The sequence below is a fragment of the Phocoena phocoena genome, chromosome 15 (assembly GCF_963924675.1).
Source record: "Phocoena phocoena chromosome 15, mPhoPho1.1, whole genome shotgun sequence".
NCBI lineage: Eukaryota > Metazoa > Chordata > Mammalia > Artiodactyla > Phocoenidae > Phocoena > Phocoena phocoena.
Genome location: NC_089233.1, coordinates 56,181,705 through 56,194,660, shown reverse-complemented (window position 1 = coordinate 56,194,660; position 12,956 = coordinate 56,181,705). Strand labels below are relative to the sequence as shown.

The 12,956-nt window shown below is 36.1% G+C and overlaps 1 protein-coding gene across 1 annotated transcript in view; it reads right to left on the bottom strand.

Moving 5' to 3' along the window:
* Positions 1 to 12,956, bottom strand: part of SLC23A2 (solute carrier family 23 member 2) — a 93,492-nt gene that overhangs the window by 42,903 nt on the left and 37,633 nt on the right. The gene's annotated exons all lie outside the window — the stretch shown is intronic.

Below are 12,956 nucleotides of genomic sequence, written 5' to 3'. Positions count from 1 at the left end.
ATAAAACAGATGAACAGAAATGAAAAGACTGCATCTGTCCTCTTTCAGGCCTGGAAGGCTAAGATTAAGATGTGTACACAAACATATACATACACTGTACACACACAATTTTTCTTAGTAATGAGGGTGGTTCTACAACTCAGAAATGGAACTAATGTAAAATGTCCACAAATGGTATTAAGAAAAAGTAGGGAATTGTGTGATCAAGGGGATCAGTGAACTCTGTCAGAAAAATGCTGCACCACCCTTCCCAGAGACAGAAGGAGTGTGTTTGGTCACTGTGGACCCTGGTACCACATTCTGTTATCATTGCATGAACAATATGAACTCTCTTAAAATTGCAAAACAAAAAGCTCCAACAGCGAGGTTTCTTTAAAAGATGACTACATTAATAATTTGATGATGTCATCTTGAATAGGCTTTTCCATATTATTCTATGGTCTAAGATAATCTAAAGAAAAAGGAAATTACCTGTTCTTCAAAGATTAGTGAACTCAGAATTCAGTTCTCTTGTTGGAGACTTCTTAAAAGATCGTTAATAACCTTTCCAATCTCTCCTATGGTTATTTATCTAGTACAGCACTTTTAAGTCACTTGTAGTCTTTTTCTCTAGGAAATAATTTCCTCTACAGCAGGAGTCAGCAAACTTTCTATAAAGGGTTATGCAGTAAATATTTTAGGCCTTGTGAGCCATATGGTTCTGTCACAAATACTCAACTCTGCTATTATAGTGCAAAAGAACATTAGACAATATGTAAACAAATGAGTTATAGCTGTGTTCCAATAAAACTTTATTTACAGAAACAAGTGTTGGGCCAGATTTGGTTTGCAGGATGTAGCTTGCCAACCCTGCTATAGGGTTCCAAATTGATTATCATAAAGTTGTAGTTAATATTCTCTTATACATGTTTCTTATATTTCCTTTCACATTGCTAATATGCATTAGTGCTTTCTCATCTTTCACCTTAATCAGGTCCACCAAAGATCAATGTCACTGGTCTTTTCAATAACCAGTTTTTGAGTTCTAGTAAAACATGGTTGATTGACCACATCTGTCATTTCCTCTAACTCCTAAAAACACTAAGAATAAATATGACACAAATCTACAAGGACAAAGAAAACAGTAGAAAGAGAAATGAGAATAACATATTTTGGAATATGCAAAGCATTTGTATGAGCTGTGACCTATTTAGGAGAGGGAAGGAACCTAAAACATTGGTGCCTGGAGAGGGAAGGTATAAAGAAGCAAGTTGGTTGACCAACAGAAGCCCAGAAAGGTTCTATGCTTGGAGGCACAAGACAGAGTAGGGATGGAAAGAAGATGGGATTTAACTCTGCGAACCAATCAGACACCCTGTTGCCTACTGCTGTCTTCATCCTAAAAGACACAAAAATGTATTGTTTGAAGAATACAAATCAGAAACACCTCAGACTGAAGAATGCTATGTGGGGTTAAATGCAAGCATGAACAGCGGGATCCTCATCTGCTTCCAAATGCCAGAAGCCAGGTTATATACACACAGGAGGAGACTAGAGGATTTATTTCTAGAGGAATTGATCAGCCTCAGAGACAAGACACTGCCATCTCTAGACCCTACAGTGATAAGACAGCTTTCCCTACTCAGTGGAAAGGCCCATCAGTAGACAAACTTCATCCACACACAATGACCCTACAGTCATATTTTTTATTGCCTCACATTCCTCCAAAACTAAGAGCCAAATAAACAGAGGAAATAGGGTCCATGTAGTAGAAAGAAAACATATTGGGGGTGGAGGGGAAGAAACCTGTGTCTTCACAAAATAAAAATATTTTGAACCTGGGAGGAGAGCACTGCCCGTTTTAAAAGCTTTAATCAGCAAATAAAAACAAACAAACAAACAAAAAACAGGAAAAGAGATCTTAGAAACTAAAAACAAAATAGGAAAAAAAAATTCAACAAAAGGGTTGAAAGTCAAATATATGTGCTCAAAATAACAAAAAGACAAATACGGGGACTTCCCTGGTGGTCCAGTGGTAAAGAATCTGCCTTCCAATGCAGGGAACGTGGGTTCAATCCCTGGTCAGGGAACTAAGATCCCACAAGCAGCGGGGCAACCAAGCCTGCGTACCACAACTACAGAGTCCACGCACTCTGGAGCCTGCACGCCACAACTACAGAGCCTATGCACTCTGGAGCCTGTGCACCACAACTAGAGAGAGAAAACCCACACACCACAACTGGAGAGAAGCCCGCGCAGTAAAGAGCCCGTGTGCCACAATGAAAGATCCTACATGCTGCAACTAAGACCTGATGCGGCCAAAAGTAAAATAAATAAATAAAAATAAATATTTAGGGGAGGGGGAGGAAAAATGTCATGCCAGCATGACAGAAGCAACCAGCTCGTGATGCCCCATCCCAAATCTTTGAGCATAATAAAAAGGTTGCTTAAAACAAAAGACAAGAAATAATAACAATTTTTATAGAAGAAAACAGAATATAGGAATCAAAGAAATAAGAAAATTTCCAAGAACTAAAGGATATGCCTACAAATTAGAAAGATGCACTAAGTACTCAATAAATTAATGAAAAAGGATTCAGATATTTTGAAAACTCAATAAAACAATCAACTGTATTTAAAAATTTAAGAACAAAGGGAAATAAAATGTGAGTTGAAAGAATCTGGACAGAAGGGGGAAAAATAGAAAGATGAAAGTGGTAGGAGCACAAGAGGGAAGAGACAACATGAAAAAAATGTAAGAGAAAAAAAGATTAGAGAGAAGTGATAAAGAAGGCAGACAAAGGAGATCCAAAATATGCATAATTGGAGCCCCCAAATAAGGAAACCAAAAGAAGAGACTGGAACAAAAAATAAAGATATAATTCAAGACAACATTCATTAGCCTTGAAGCTAAATATTGAAAGTGCCAGGAAAAACTGACCCAGGTCAGCATCAAAACTTATGATGATTATTATCATATGATAGTCATTAAAGTTACTGATTATCAAAGATAAGTAAAGAATAGGACAGGCAAAAAGATCAAGATACTGACTTAAAGAAAAAACCAGCCTGAGTTCTTCATAGCCACATTCAACACCAGAAAATGGGAAAACAGCAAACTATTATGATTCAATTATTTTCTTAACTTTGTGTTATACAATTTTTCAAACATATACAAAGGTAGAAGGAATATGAAATGCCTGCCCTATATCTATCCCCAACTCCAGCTTCAAAATTTATTAGCCCTATGTTCTGTTTAATCTATTCCCCATACCATTCCAACTTTACTGGGGTAAGGGGATGGATTATTTTAAACTGAATCCTCAAAATACATAAATTTGCCCATAAACACATATGTATGTCTCTTCAGCAGATAAAGACTTTTAAAAAGAAGCAAAATACCATTACATGCTAATAAAATTAACAATTTCTTCATATCACCTAATACCCAATGCTTTTAAAACTTTTTTCATATTGTATCAAAACTTTGTTACAGCTGATTTATTTGAGTCAGGATCCAAACAATGTCCCAAGGATTTTACACCCAGCTGAACTCTCCTTCAAGGCTAAATGCTATAGATAAATTCTCATCCAAAACTATTCCCATGATCCAGCTCTTCTCTTGGAAACTACTACTATAGTGTTACTTCTCTAACTTCAGTGAACATATCAAATCACATAGGAATTGTATGAAAATGCAAATTCTGATTCAGCAGGTCTTGGTTGGGGCAGAAACTCTACGTTTCTAACATGTAGGTAATGGTGTCAATGATGCTGGTGCATGGACTACACTTTGAATATCAAGGGCCTAGAGGGTGAACTTCGGTCAACCCAGAAATTATTAGGGAAACCAGCAGAAGGCTTGTCTCAAATTAACTGTAGAATTAAAACTAAAAATAGGGATTAGATGTATAAAATGGACAACTAATAAGAACCTGCTGTACAAAAAATAAATTAAAAATAAATAAAATAAAACTCAAAAATACCAAAATACCAAAACAAATAAATAAAACTAAAAATAGGGATTAGATTGCCAGAATATATAAATGCACCAAAAAGACAGTCATTACAATTAACAAAATGTGAGAGTGAAAAGGAAAAAGGCAAGCCGGTAGAGTAAATTAATTGTCATCTAATATAGCTGGAAGTCAAAGGATGATACTTGAAGCTAACAAATCAATTATAATGATGGGCAAAAGTAATATTTCTGACCAAAATCAGATAGTAGAGGAGAGAAAGAGCAAAAGGAAGGAAGGAAAAACAGGAATTTTGTTACTGTTCATGGTAGGAAACTAGAAGACAATGAAATAAAGGGTTAAGTATATTGCTCTATAGTTATGATTATATAGGTGTCCACTAGAATAAAGTACAGAAGTTTTTAAATATCACAACTACACACACAAATAAATAAAATAGATACTTGTCATTATCACTAAATGTAAACAGGCTAAACTCAACTATTGAAAGAACAAGATTTTAAGACCTTCTCAAAGCAAAACTCAATTCTATGCTGTATATAAGAGATACACCTAAGAATGAGCAAAGCTAAAGAAAAATGCAAATAAAGTCTTAATTATCTTCCAACAAGGTAGTATTCTAGCTAAAGAGCAATAACCAAGACAAATATGAGTATGTTTTAAATGATAAAAGGTACAATTCACCATAAACATGTTATAAGTGTCTATGTACAAATAAGAGAGTCAATAATTATAAAGCAAAATATCTCAGAAATATGAGAAATCTAAAAAATACCAATAATGGGAAATTAATCTCTCAATTTATGGCAGACCAAATGGCAGGCAAAAGAAAAGATGTAATAACTAATAAAATATAACTTAAATATTTAACTATTTTCAATTATCTAGAACACAAAAATTCACGAAAAATATTTGCAAAAATTCAACCATAAGGAACACATCAATACATTCCAAAAAATAATACAAGTAACATTTTCTGATCACAATACAGTAAAACTGGAAATTAAAAAAACGGACAATCAAAAACCCTCCTCCCGGGGCTTCCCTGGTGGCGCAGTGGTTGAGAGTCCACCTGCCGATGCAGGGGACACAGGTTCGTGCCCCGGTCCAGAGGGATCCCACATGCCGCGGAGCGGCTGGGCCCGTGAGCCATGGCTGCTGAGCCTGTGCGTCCGGAGCCTGTGCTCCGCAACGGGAGAGGCCACAGCGGTGAGAGGCCCGCATACAGCAAAAAACAAAAACAAAACAAAAAAACCCCCCTCCAGGGACTTCCCTGGTGGTCCAGTGGTTAAGAATCAGCCTTGCAATGCAGGGGGTGCCAGTTCAACCCTGGTGCAGGAACTAAGATCCCACATGCCACAGTGCAACTAAGCCCACACGCCACAACTACTGAGCCCATGCGCTCTGGAGCCTGCACGTCACAACTAGAGAGAAGCCTGCGCACCACCATGAGGAGCCCACATGCCACAACAAAAGATCCCATGTGCCGCAACTACGACCTGACTCAGCCAAAAGAAAAATAAAAACCCTCCTCTATCTGGAAATTTTTAAATGTCCCCTTAAAGGGCAAAGGGGAAGAAATATGATCCAAAATAGAAAACTATTTAGAAAATAGAAAATTTATTAGAATTAACTATGAAAAATCCACTGGATATAGCTAAAGCAGTGCTTAGTGGAAAATTCATAGTCTTTGCACTTAAAACAAAAAGACAAACTAAGCATGTGCCTCAAAAAATAATAGAAAATAACAGGAAAACCAATAAAGGAATAAAAAACGGATACATTAGAAAACAGAAAAGCATTTGCACTAAGTAAATCTAAAATTTAGTTCTTTTAAATTAAAAAAAACCCAACTAGCTAATCCAGGGAAATAAAAATGGAGCAATGTGCAAGGAGAAAGGACAAGCATAAAAAAATCAGAAAAAAAGTGGAAATAATCACAGAATAAAGGAATTGAAAAACATAAAAATCCATTTTGCTCAGTTCTATGTATACAACTTGAAAATTAGAATGAGTCAAAATTTTAGAAAAAAATACTTTACCAAAATTGACTCCAGAATAAAATAAGTCCCAAACTGACTGATTCCCAAAGAGGAAATAGAAATTCTCAAAGGTATGTCAAAAAAAAAAATACTAGACTCAGATGATTTTATAGGGAATGCTAACAAACTTTTAAATACACACACACTCAACATATTACATGTAATATTTATGTTTCATACACAGACACAAATTCCCATGTTTTTTAAGGAAAAGAACACTCCCCCAAATCTTTTTTTTTTTGCCAAGCTGCATGGCATGTGGGATCTTAGTACCCTGACCAGGGATTGAACCCGCACCCCCTGCAGTGGAAGTGCAAAGTGTTAACCACTGGACTGCCAGGGAAGTCCCTCCCCAAAATCTTTTGTGAAGCAAACATAATACCGATATCTAAACCTCCCAAAGATGACACTACCACCCCCCAAAAAAAACTTCAGATCAACCCCACTCATGAATATTAATGCTCAAATCCTAAAGAAATATGTATTAACAAAATCCAGCAATGCATTAAAAATAATAATATATTGTGATCATACACATCAAGAATGCATTGATGGTTCAACACTGACAGCCTCAGTTGTTGCTGATCTATCTCTCAATAGATCATATTGAGAGATATTAGGAGGAAAATCAAATGATCATCTCTATAACACACAGAAAGCATCTGCTCAAAATTCAAAAGTTATACTTGATTTTGAAAGATTCAATAGATTAAGAATAAGGATATTTCCTTCACATAGTGAAATGTATCTATTTAGGCCAAAACCACTATCATAATAGAGAAACTATAACCACCAAAGTCAAGGATGTCCACTAGCACCCCCATTACTTTCACTGAAGGTACTAGCCAATGCTAGATACCTCTAGTAAAGAAAGTTCGTTTTCTTATTCTAGATAAGAAAGTGAAATTACAAGAATAAAAATTAGATAAGGCAAGGTAAACTTATCACTATTTGCAAATGACATGAATGTATACTTGGAAAATCTGAGTAATCAAGTGAAAACAAGATATTCAGTAAAGTAATGGAATATAAAACCAATACATAGTCATCAACAGTTTACAAGGTTTGTAGATATAATGGACAAACAAGTTTGATTACCAATAGACATGAGAAAGATAAACTACCTATCAATAAACTTGTGAAATATGAAAGACATAAATGAAGAAAACTTCAAAACCCCTCCTAAAAGATACAAAAGAAGAACAGAACAAACAGAAAGACTTATCACAGTCTTAAACATGAAGACTAAGCATCATATAGATGCCAATTTTCTCTAAGCGAATTACTAAATCTATGCAATCCCAATAAAAATACCAATAGTATTTTTGGGGTTATTGGGGGATGATGAGGGTGATTAGACAAGCTGATTCTACAGCTCATAAATATGATTAGAAAAATTCTAAAAAAGAGCAACATGGAGAAACTAGCCCTAAAAGATATAAAACACCATTAGTACAACACTCTCGGATATGTGTGCGGGCATGAGTGGAAAAGAATGTGGAATATACACACCAGACTGCCTGCTGCCAATTATGTGGGGTAGACCAAGAATGGAGGCAGCACATTTTAAACTGTTTAATACAACTTTGAACTGTTTATGTTAAACAAGTATGATCAAGAGAACTTTGTTTTTCAAGACCAGCTAGTACCGGGATAAAAGGTAACTTAAAGAGAATCTGCAGGAATCATAAGTCAAAAAAGGTAAAAACTAAAAAACACTTAAAATAAAATACCCTCATTATGAAGTTCAAGTCCTTCAACATCCCTAATCTAAGAGTCCCAATAATACTGAGGTCCATCCTATGGACTCATGATTGATGATTTGAGGCATTATCCTTCTCATCCTTTCAAGAAAAAAAATCCCTTTAAGCAAATTCCAAGATGAGTATCTTATAGCTAATATCATATTAGCCAGCATTTATCATAAGAACTTCAAGAGTTTTAATGGACATCAAAAAAGTCAAGTTTTTAATAAAATAAGTGAATACATTACAATGAATTAAGAAACCTGTGAATATGGGGAACACAAAGGACAGGCTCTCTTGCTCTCAGTTCTCTTGTCTCTTCTTGAATGGTCCATTCTTATTTCACAGTCAGGTGTTCAGATAGCCTTTCAATGCCATCTGAAAAGCAAGATCCCAGAGGGCAGCATCCTCTGGTATGAAGTTTTCTTTACACAAATTTAAAGCAGCAAAGGACCTAAACATTTCATTTTCTTCACCTTTAAAACAGGGATAGTGATAGCACCTTTCTAACAGGTGCTATGAGGACTAAATGTGACAGGTTGCTTAAAGCATTCAGCCAAGGGTCTGGATGCTTAGCACTATTCAACACATGATAACTCTCACTATCTTTGTCATTTCATAATAAAAGGAAAAAAAGACCAGTAAAATACGAAGATACTCTATTTCACTAGTATTCAAGGAAATACACACCTATCAAAGTTTAGATGATGAAAAAAATGTTCACACAAACAATAAATGTCTAGCAGAAATGAGCTAACTTTAGTGTACTAGACATTTTTCCTGCCACCAGATCAGTAAAAGGTACAGCTACAGATGTTTAAAAACCTGAAGAATTAATGCTCCCTATTATTCATTTCAAACAAATGACAATGGAGACACAACGACCCAAAACCTATGGGATACAGCAAAAGCAGTTCTAAGGGGGAAGTTTATAGCAATACAAGCCCACCTTAAGAAGCAGGAAACATCTCGAATAAACAACCTAACCTTGCACCTCAAGCAATTAGAGAAAGAAGAACAAAAAAAACCCAAAGCTACCAGAAGGAAAGAAATCATAAAAATCAGATCAGAAATAAATGAAAAAGAAATGAAGGAAACAATAGCAAAGATCAATAACACTAAAAGCTGGCTCTTTGAGAAGATAAACAAAATAGATAAACCACTAGCCACTCATCAAGCAAAAAAAGGGAGAAGACTCAAATCAATAGAATTAGAAATGAAAAAGGAGAAGTAACAACTGACACTGCAGAAATAAAAAAGATCATGAGAGATTACTACAAGCAACTCTATGCCAATAAAATGGACAACCTGGAAGAAATGGACAAATTCTTAGAAATGCACAACATGCCAAGACTGAATCAGGAAGAAATAGAAAATATGAACAGACCAATCACAAGCACTGAAATTGAAACTATGATTAAAAATCTTCCAACAAACAAAAGCCCAGGAACAGATGGCTTCACAGGCGAATTCTATCAAATATTTAGAGAAGAGCTAACACCTATCCTTCTCGAACTCTTCCAAAATAAAGCAGAGGGAGGAACACTCCCAAATTCCTTCTACGAGGCCACCATCACCTTGATACCAAAACCAGACAAGGATGTCACAAAGAAAGAAAACTACAGGACAACATCACTGATGAACATGGATGCAAAAATCCTCAACAAAATACTAGGAAACAGAATCCAACAGCACATTAAAAGGATCATACACCATGATCAAGTGGGGTTTATTCCAGGAATGCAAGGATTCTTCAATATACACAAATCTATCAATGTGATAAACCATATTAACAAATTGAAGGAGAAAAACAATATGATCATCTCAATAGATGCAGAGACAGCTTTCGACAAAATTCAGCACCCATTTATGATAAAAACCGTGCAGAAAGTAGGCATAGAGGGAACTTTCCTCAACATAATAAAGGCCATATATGACAAACCCACAGCCAACATCATCCTCAATGGTGAAAACCTGAAAGCATTTCCACTAAGATCAGGAACAAGACAAGGTTGCCCACTCTCACAACTCTTATTCAACATAGTTTTGGAAGTTTTAGCCATAGCAATCAGAGAAGAAAAGGAAATAAAAGGAATCCAAATCAGAAAAGAAGAAGTAAAGCTGTCACTGTTTGCAGATGACATGATACTATATAGAGAGAATCCTAAAGATGCTACCAGAAAACTACTGGAGATAATCAATGAATTTGGTAAAGTAGCAGGATATAAAATTAATGCACAGAAATCTCTGGCATTCCTATATAAATGATGAAAAATCTGAAAGTGAAATCAAGAAAACACTCCCATTTACCATTGCAACAAAAAGAATAAAATATCTAGGAATAAAGCTACCTAAGGAGAGAAAAGACCTGTATGCAGAAAATTATAGGACACTGATGAAAGAAATTAAAGATGATACAAATAGATGGAGAGATATACCATGTTCTTGGATTGGAAGAATCAACATTGTAAAAATGACTCTACTACCCAAAACAATCTATAGATTCAATGCAATCCCTATCAAACTACCACTGGCATTTTTCACAGAACTGGAACAAAAAATTTCACAATTTGTTTGGAAACACAAAAGACCCTGAATAGCCAAAGCAATCTTGAGAACGAATAAAGGAGCTGGAGGAATCAGGCTCCCTGACTTCAGACTATACTACAAAGCTACAGTAATCAAGACAGTATGGTACTGGCACAAAAACAGAAAGACAGATCAATGGAACAGGACAGAGAGCCCAGAGATAAACCCATGCACATATGGACACCTTATCTTTGATAAAGGTGGCAGGAATGTACAGTGGAGAAAGGACAGCCTCTTCAATAAGTGGTGCTGGGAAAACTGGATAGGTACATGTAAAAGTATGAGATTAGATCACTCCCTAACACCATACACAAAAATAAGCTCAAAATGGAATAAAGACCTAAATGTAAGACCAGAAGCTATCAAACTCTTAGAGGAAAACACAGGCAGAACACTCTATGACATAAATCACAGCAAGATCCTTTCTGACCCACCTCCTAGAGTAATGGAAATAAAAACAAAAATAAACAAATGGGACCTAATGAAACTTCAAAGCTTTTGCACAGCAAAGGAAACCATAAACAAGACCAAAAGACAACCCTCAGAATGGGAGAAAATATTTGCAAATGAAGCAACTGACAAAGGATTAATCTCCTAAATTTATAAGCAGCTCATGCAGCTCAATAACAAAAAAACAAACAACCCAATCCAAAAATGGGCAGGAGACCTAAATAGACATTTCTCCAAAGAAGATATACAGACTGCCAACAAACACATGAAAGAATGCTCAACATCATTAATCATTAGAGAAATGCAAATCAAAACTACAATGAGATATCATCTCACACCAGTCAGAATGGCCATCATCAAAAAATCTAGAAACAATAAATGCTGGAGAGGGTGTGGAGAAAAGGGAACACTCTTCCACTGCTGGTGGGAATGTGAATTGGTTCAGCCACTATGGAAAACAGTATGGAGGTTCCTTAAAAAACTAAAATAGAACTACCATATGACCCAGCAATCCCACTACTGGGCGTATACCCTGAGAAAACTGTAATTCAAAAAGAGTCATGTACCAAAATGTTCATTGCAGCTCTATTTACAATAGCCCGGAGATGGAAACAACCTAAGTGCCCATCATCGGATGAATGGATAAAGAAGATGTGGCACATATATACAATGGAATATTACTCAGCCATAAAAAGAAATGAAATTGAGCTATTTGTAATGAGTTGGATAGACCTAGAGTCTGTCATACAGAGTGAAGTAAGTCAGAAAGAGAAAGACAAATACCATATGCTAACACATATATATGGAATTTTAGAAAAAAAAATGTCATGAAGAACCTAGGGATAAGACAGGAATAAAGACGCAGACCTACTGGAGAATGGACTTGAAGATATGGGGAGGGGGAAGGGTGAGTTGTGACAGGGCGAGAGTCAGTCATGGACATATAGACACTAACAAACGTAGTAAGGTAGATAGCTAATGGGAAGCAGCCGCATGGCACAGGGATATTGGCTCGGTGCTTTGTGACAGCCTGGAGGGGTGGGATGTGGAGGGTGGAAGGGAGGGAGACGCAAGAGGGAAGACATATGGGAACATATGTATATGTATAACTGATTCACTTTGTTATAAAGCAGAAACTAACACACGATTGTAAAGCAATTATACCCCAATAAAGATGTTTAAAAAAAAAAGCCATCACAGTATAAACTACATATATACAAAGGAATATTACTCAGCCATAAAAAGGAATGAAATTGGGTCATTTGTAGAGACACGGATGAACCTAGAGACTGTCATACAGAGTGAAGTAAGTCAGAAAGAGAAAAACAAATATCGTATATTAAAAGACAGCCATCAACTCCTGGATAATGAACATCAAAACTCATGACAGCCTACAGCCTGGAAATTCTGGTGACTCTCTGATTAAGGCCCAAATAACTGAGGATTGGATGCAGCCCAACAAGTCTGTAAAAACAGAAGCACTTTGCTATAAGATGTACCTCTTGGATGTTGAGACCCAAGCCAGACAGGCAGTGGGCCCCTCCCAGATCCTGCCCTGTGGAATGAGTCTCTGCTGCAGACCACAGCCACAACCATGGCTGCTCCAATCTGTGCTCTGAGGAGCAACTTGGAAACCAACACTGCAGGAATTTCAACATCTCAGCATGAATCTAGCTTCCACAAAACTTAGAACAGCTTGACCAAATAACAGTCATATTGGTCAAGACAGCCAAAAATGAAATTTCCATCTCCCAAACTGGAAAAGAAAGAAAAAGAAAAAGGGAGAAAGAGAAAAAGAAAGAAATCACAGACACAAAAATTTGATTATTTAAGAATTTCAATATAATTTCTTTTGTTCTTTATCATTTTCATGATTACACTGTAAACTTACTGCACTAATACCCAAGCTGGGTATTATAATTGTATATATCAACTTCCTAGTGGTCTGTTACTAGAATACACAGTATATATACTGTTTACAGTGTAGTACAGTGGTTCTAGAATATAATGCATCATTATATTGGTTGATGATAGTAAAAATAAAATCTGTTTTAAAAGTCTGTCAAGTGAAACTCAAATGAAATTGAGAAGTCTTAGGGCTGCAATGCAGTCTGGAAATGCCATGTTATCATACTTTTCATATGTGTTAGGCACAGTGGCAGATACAAAGAGAA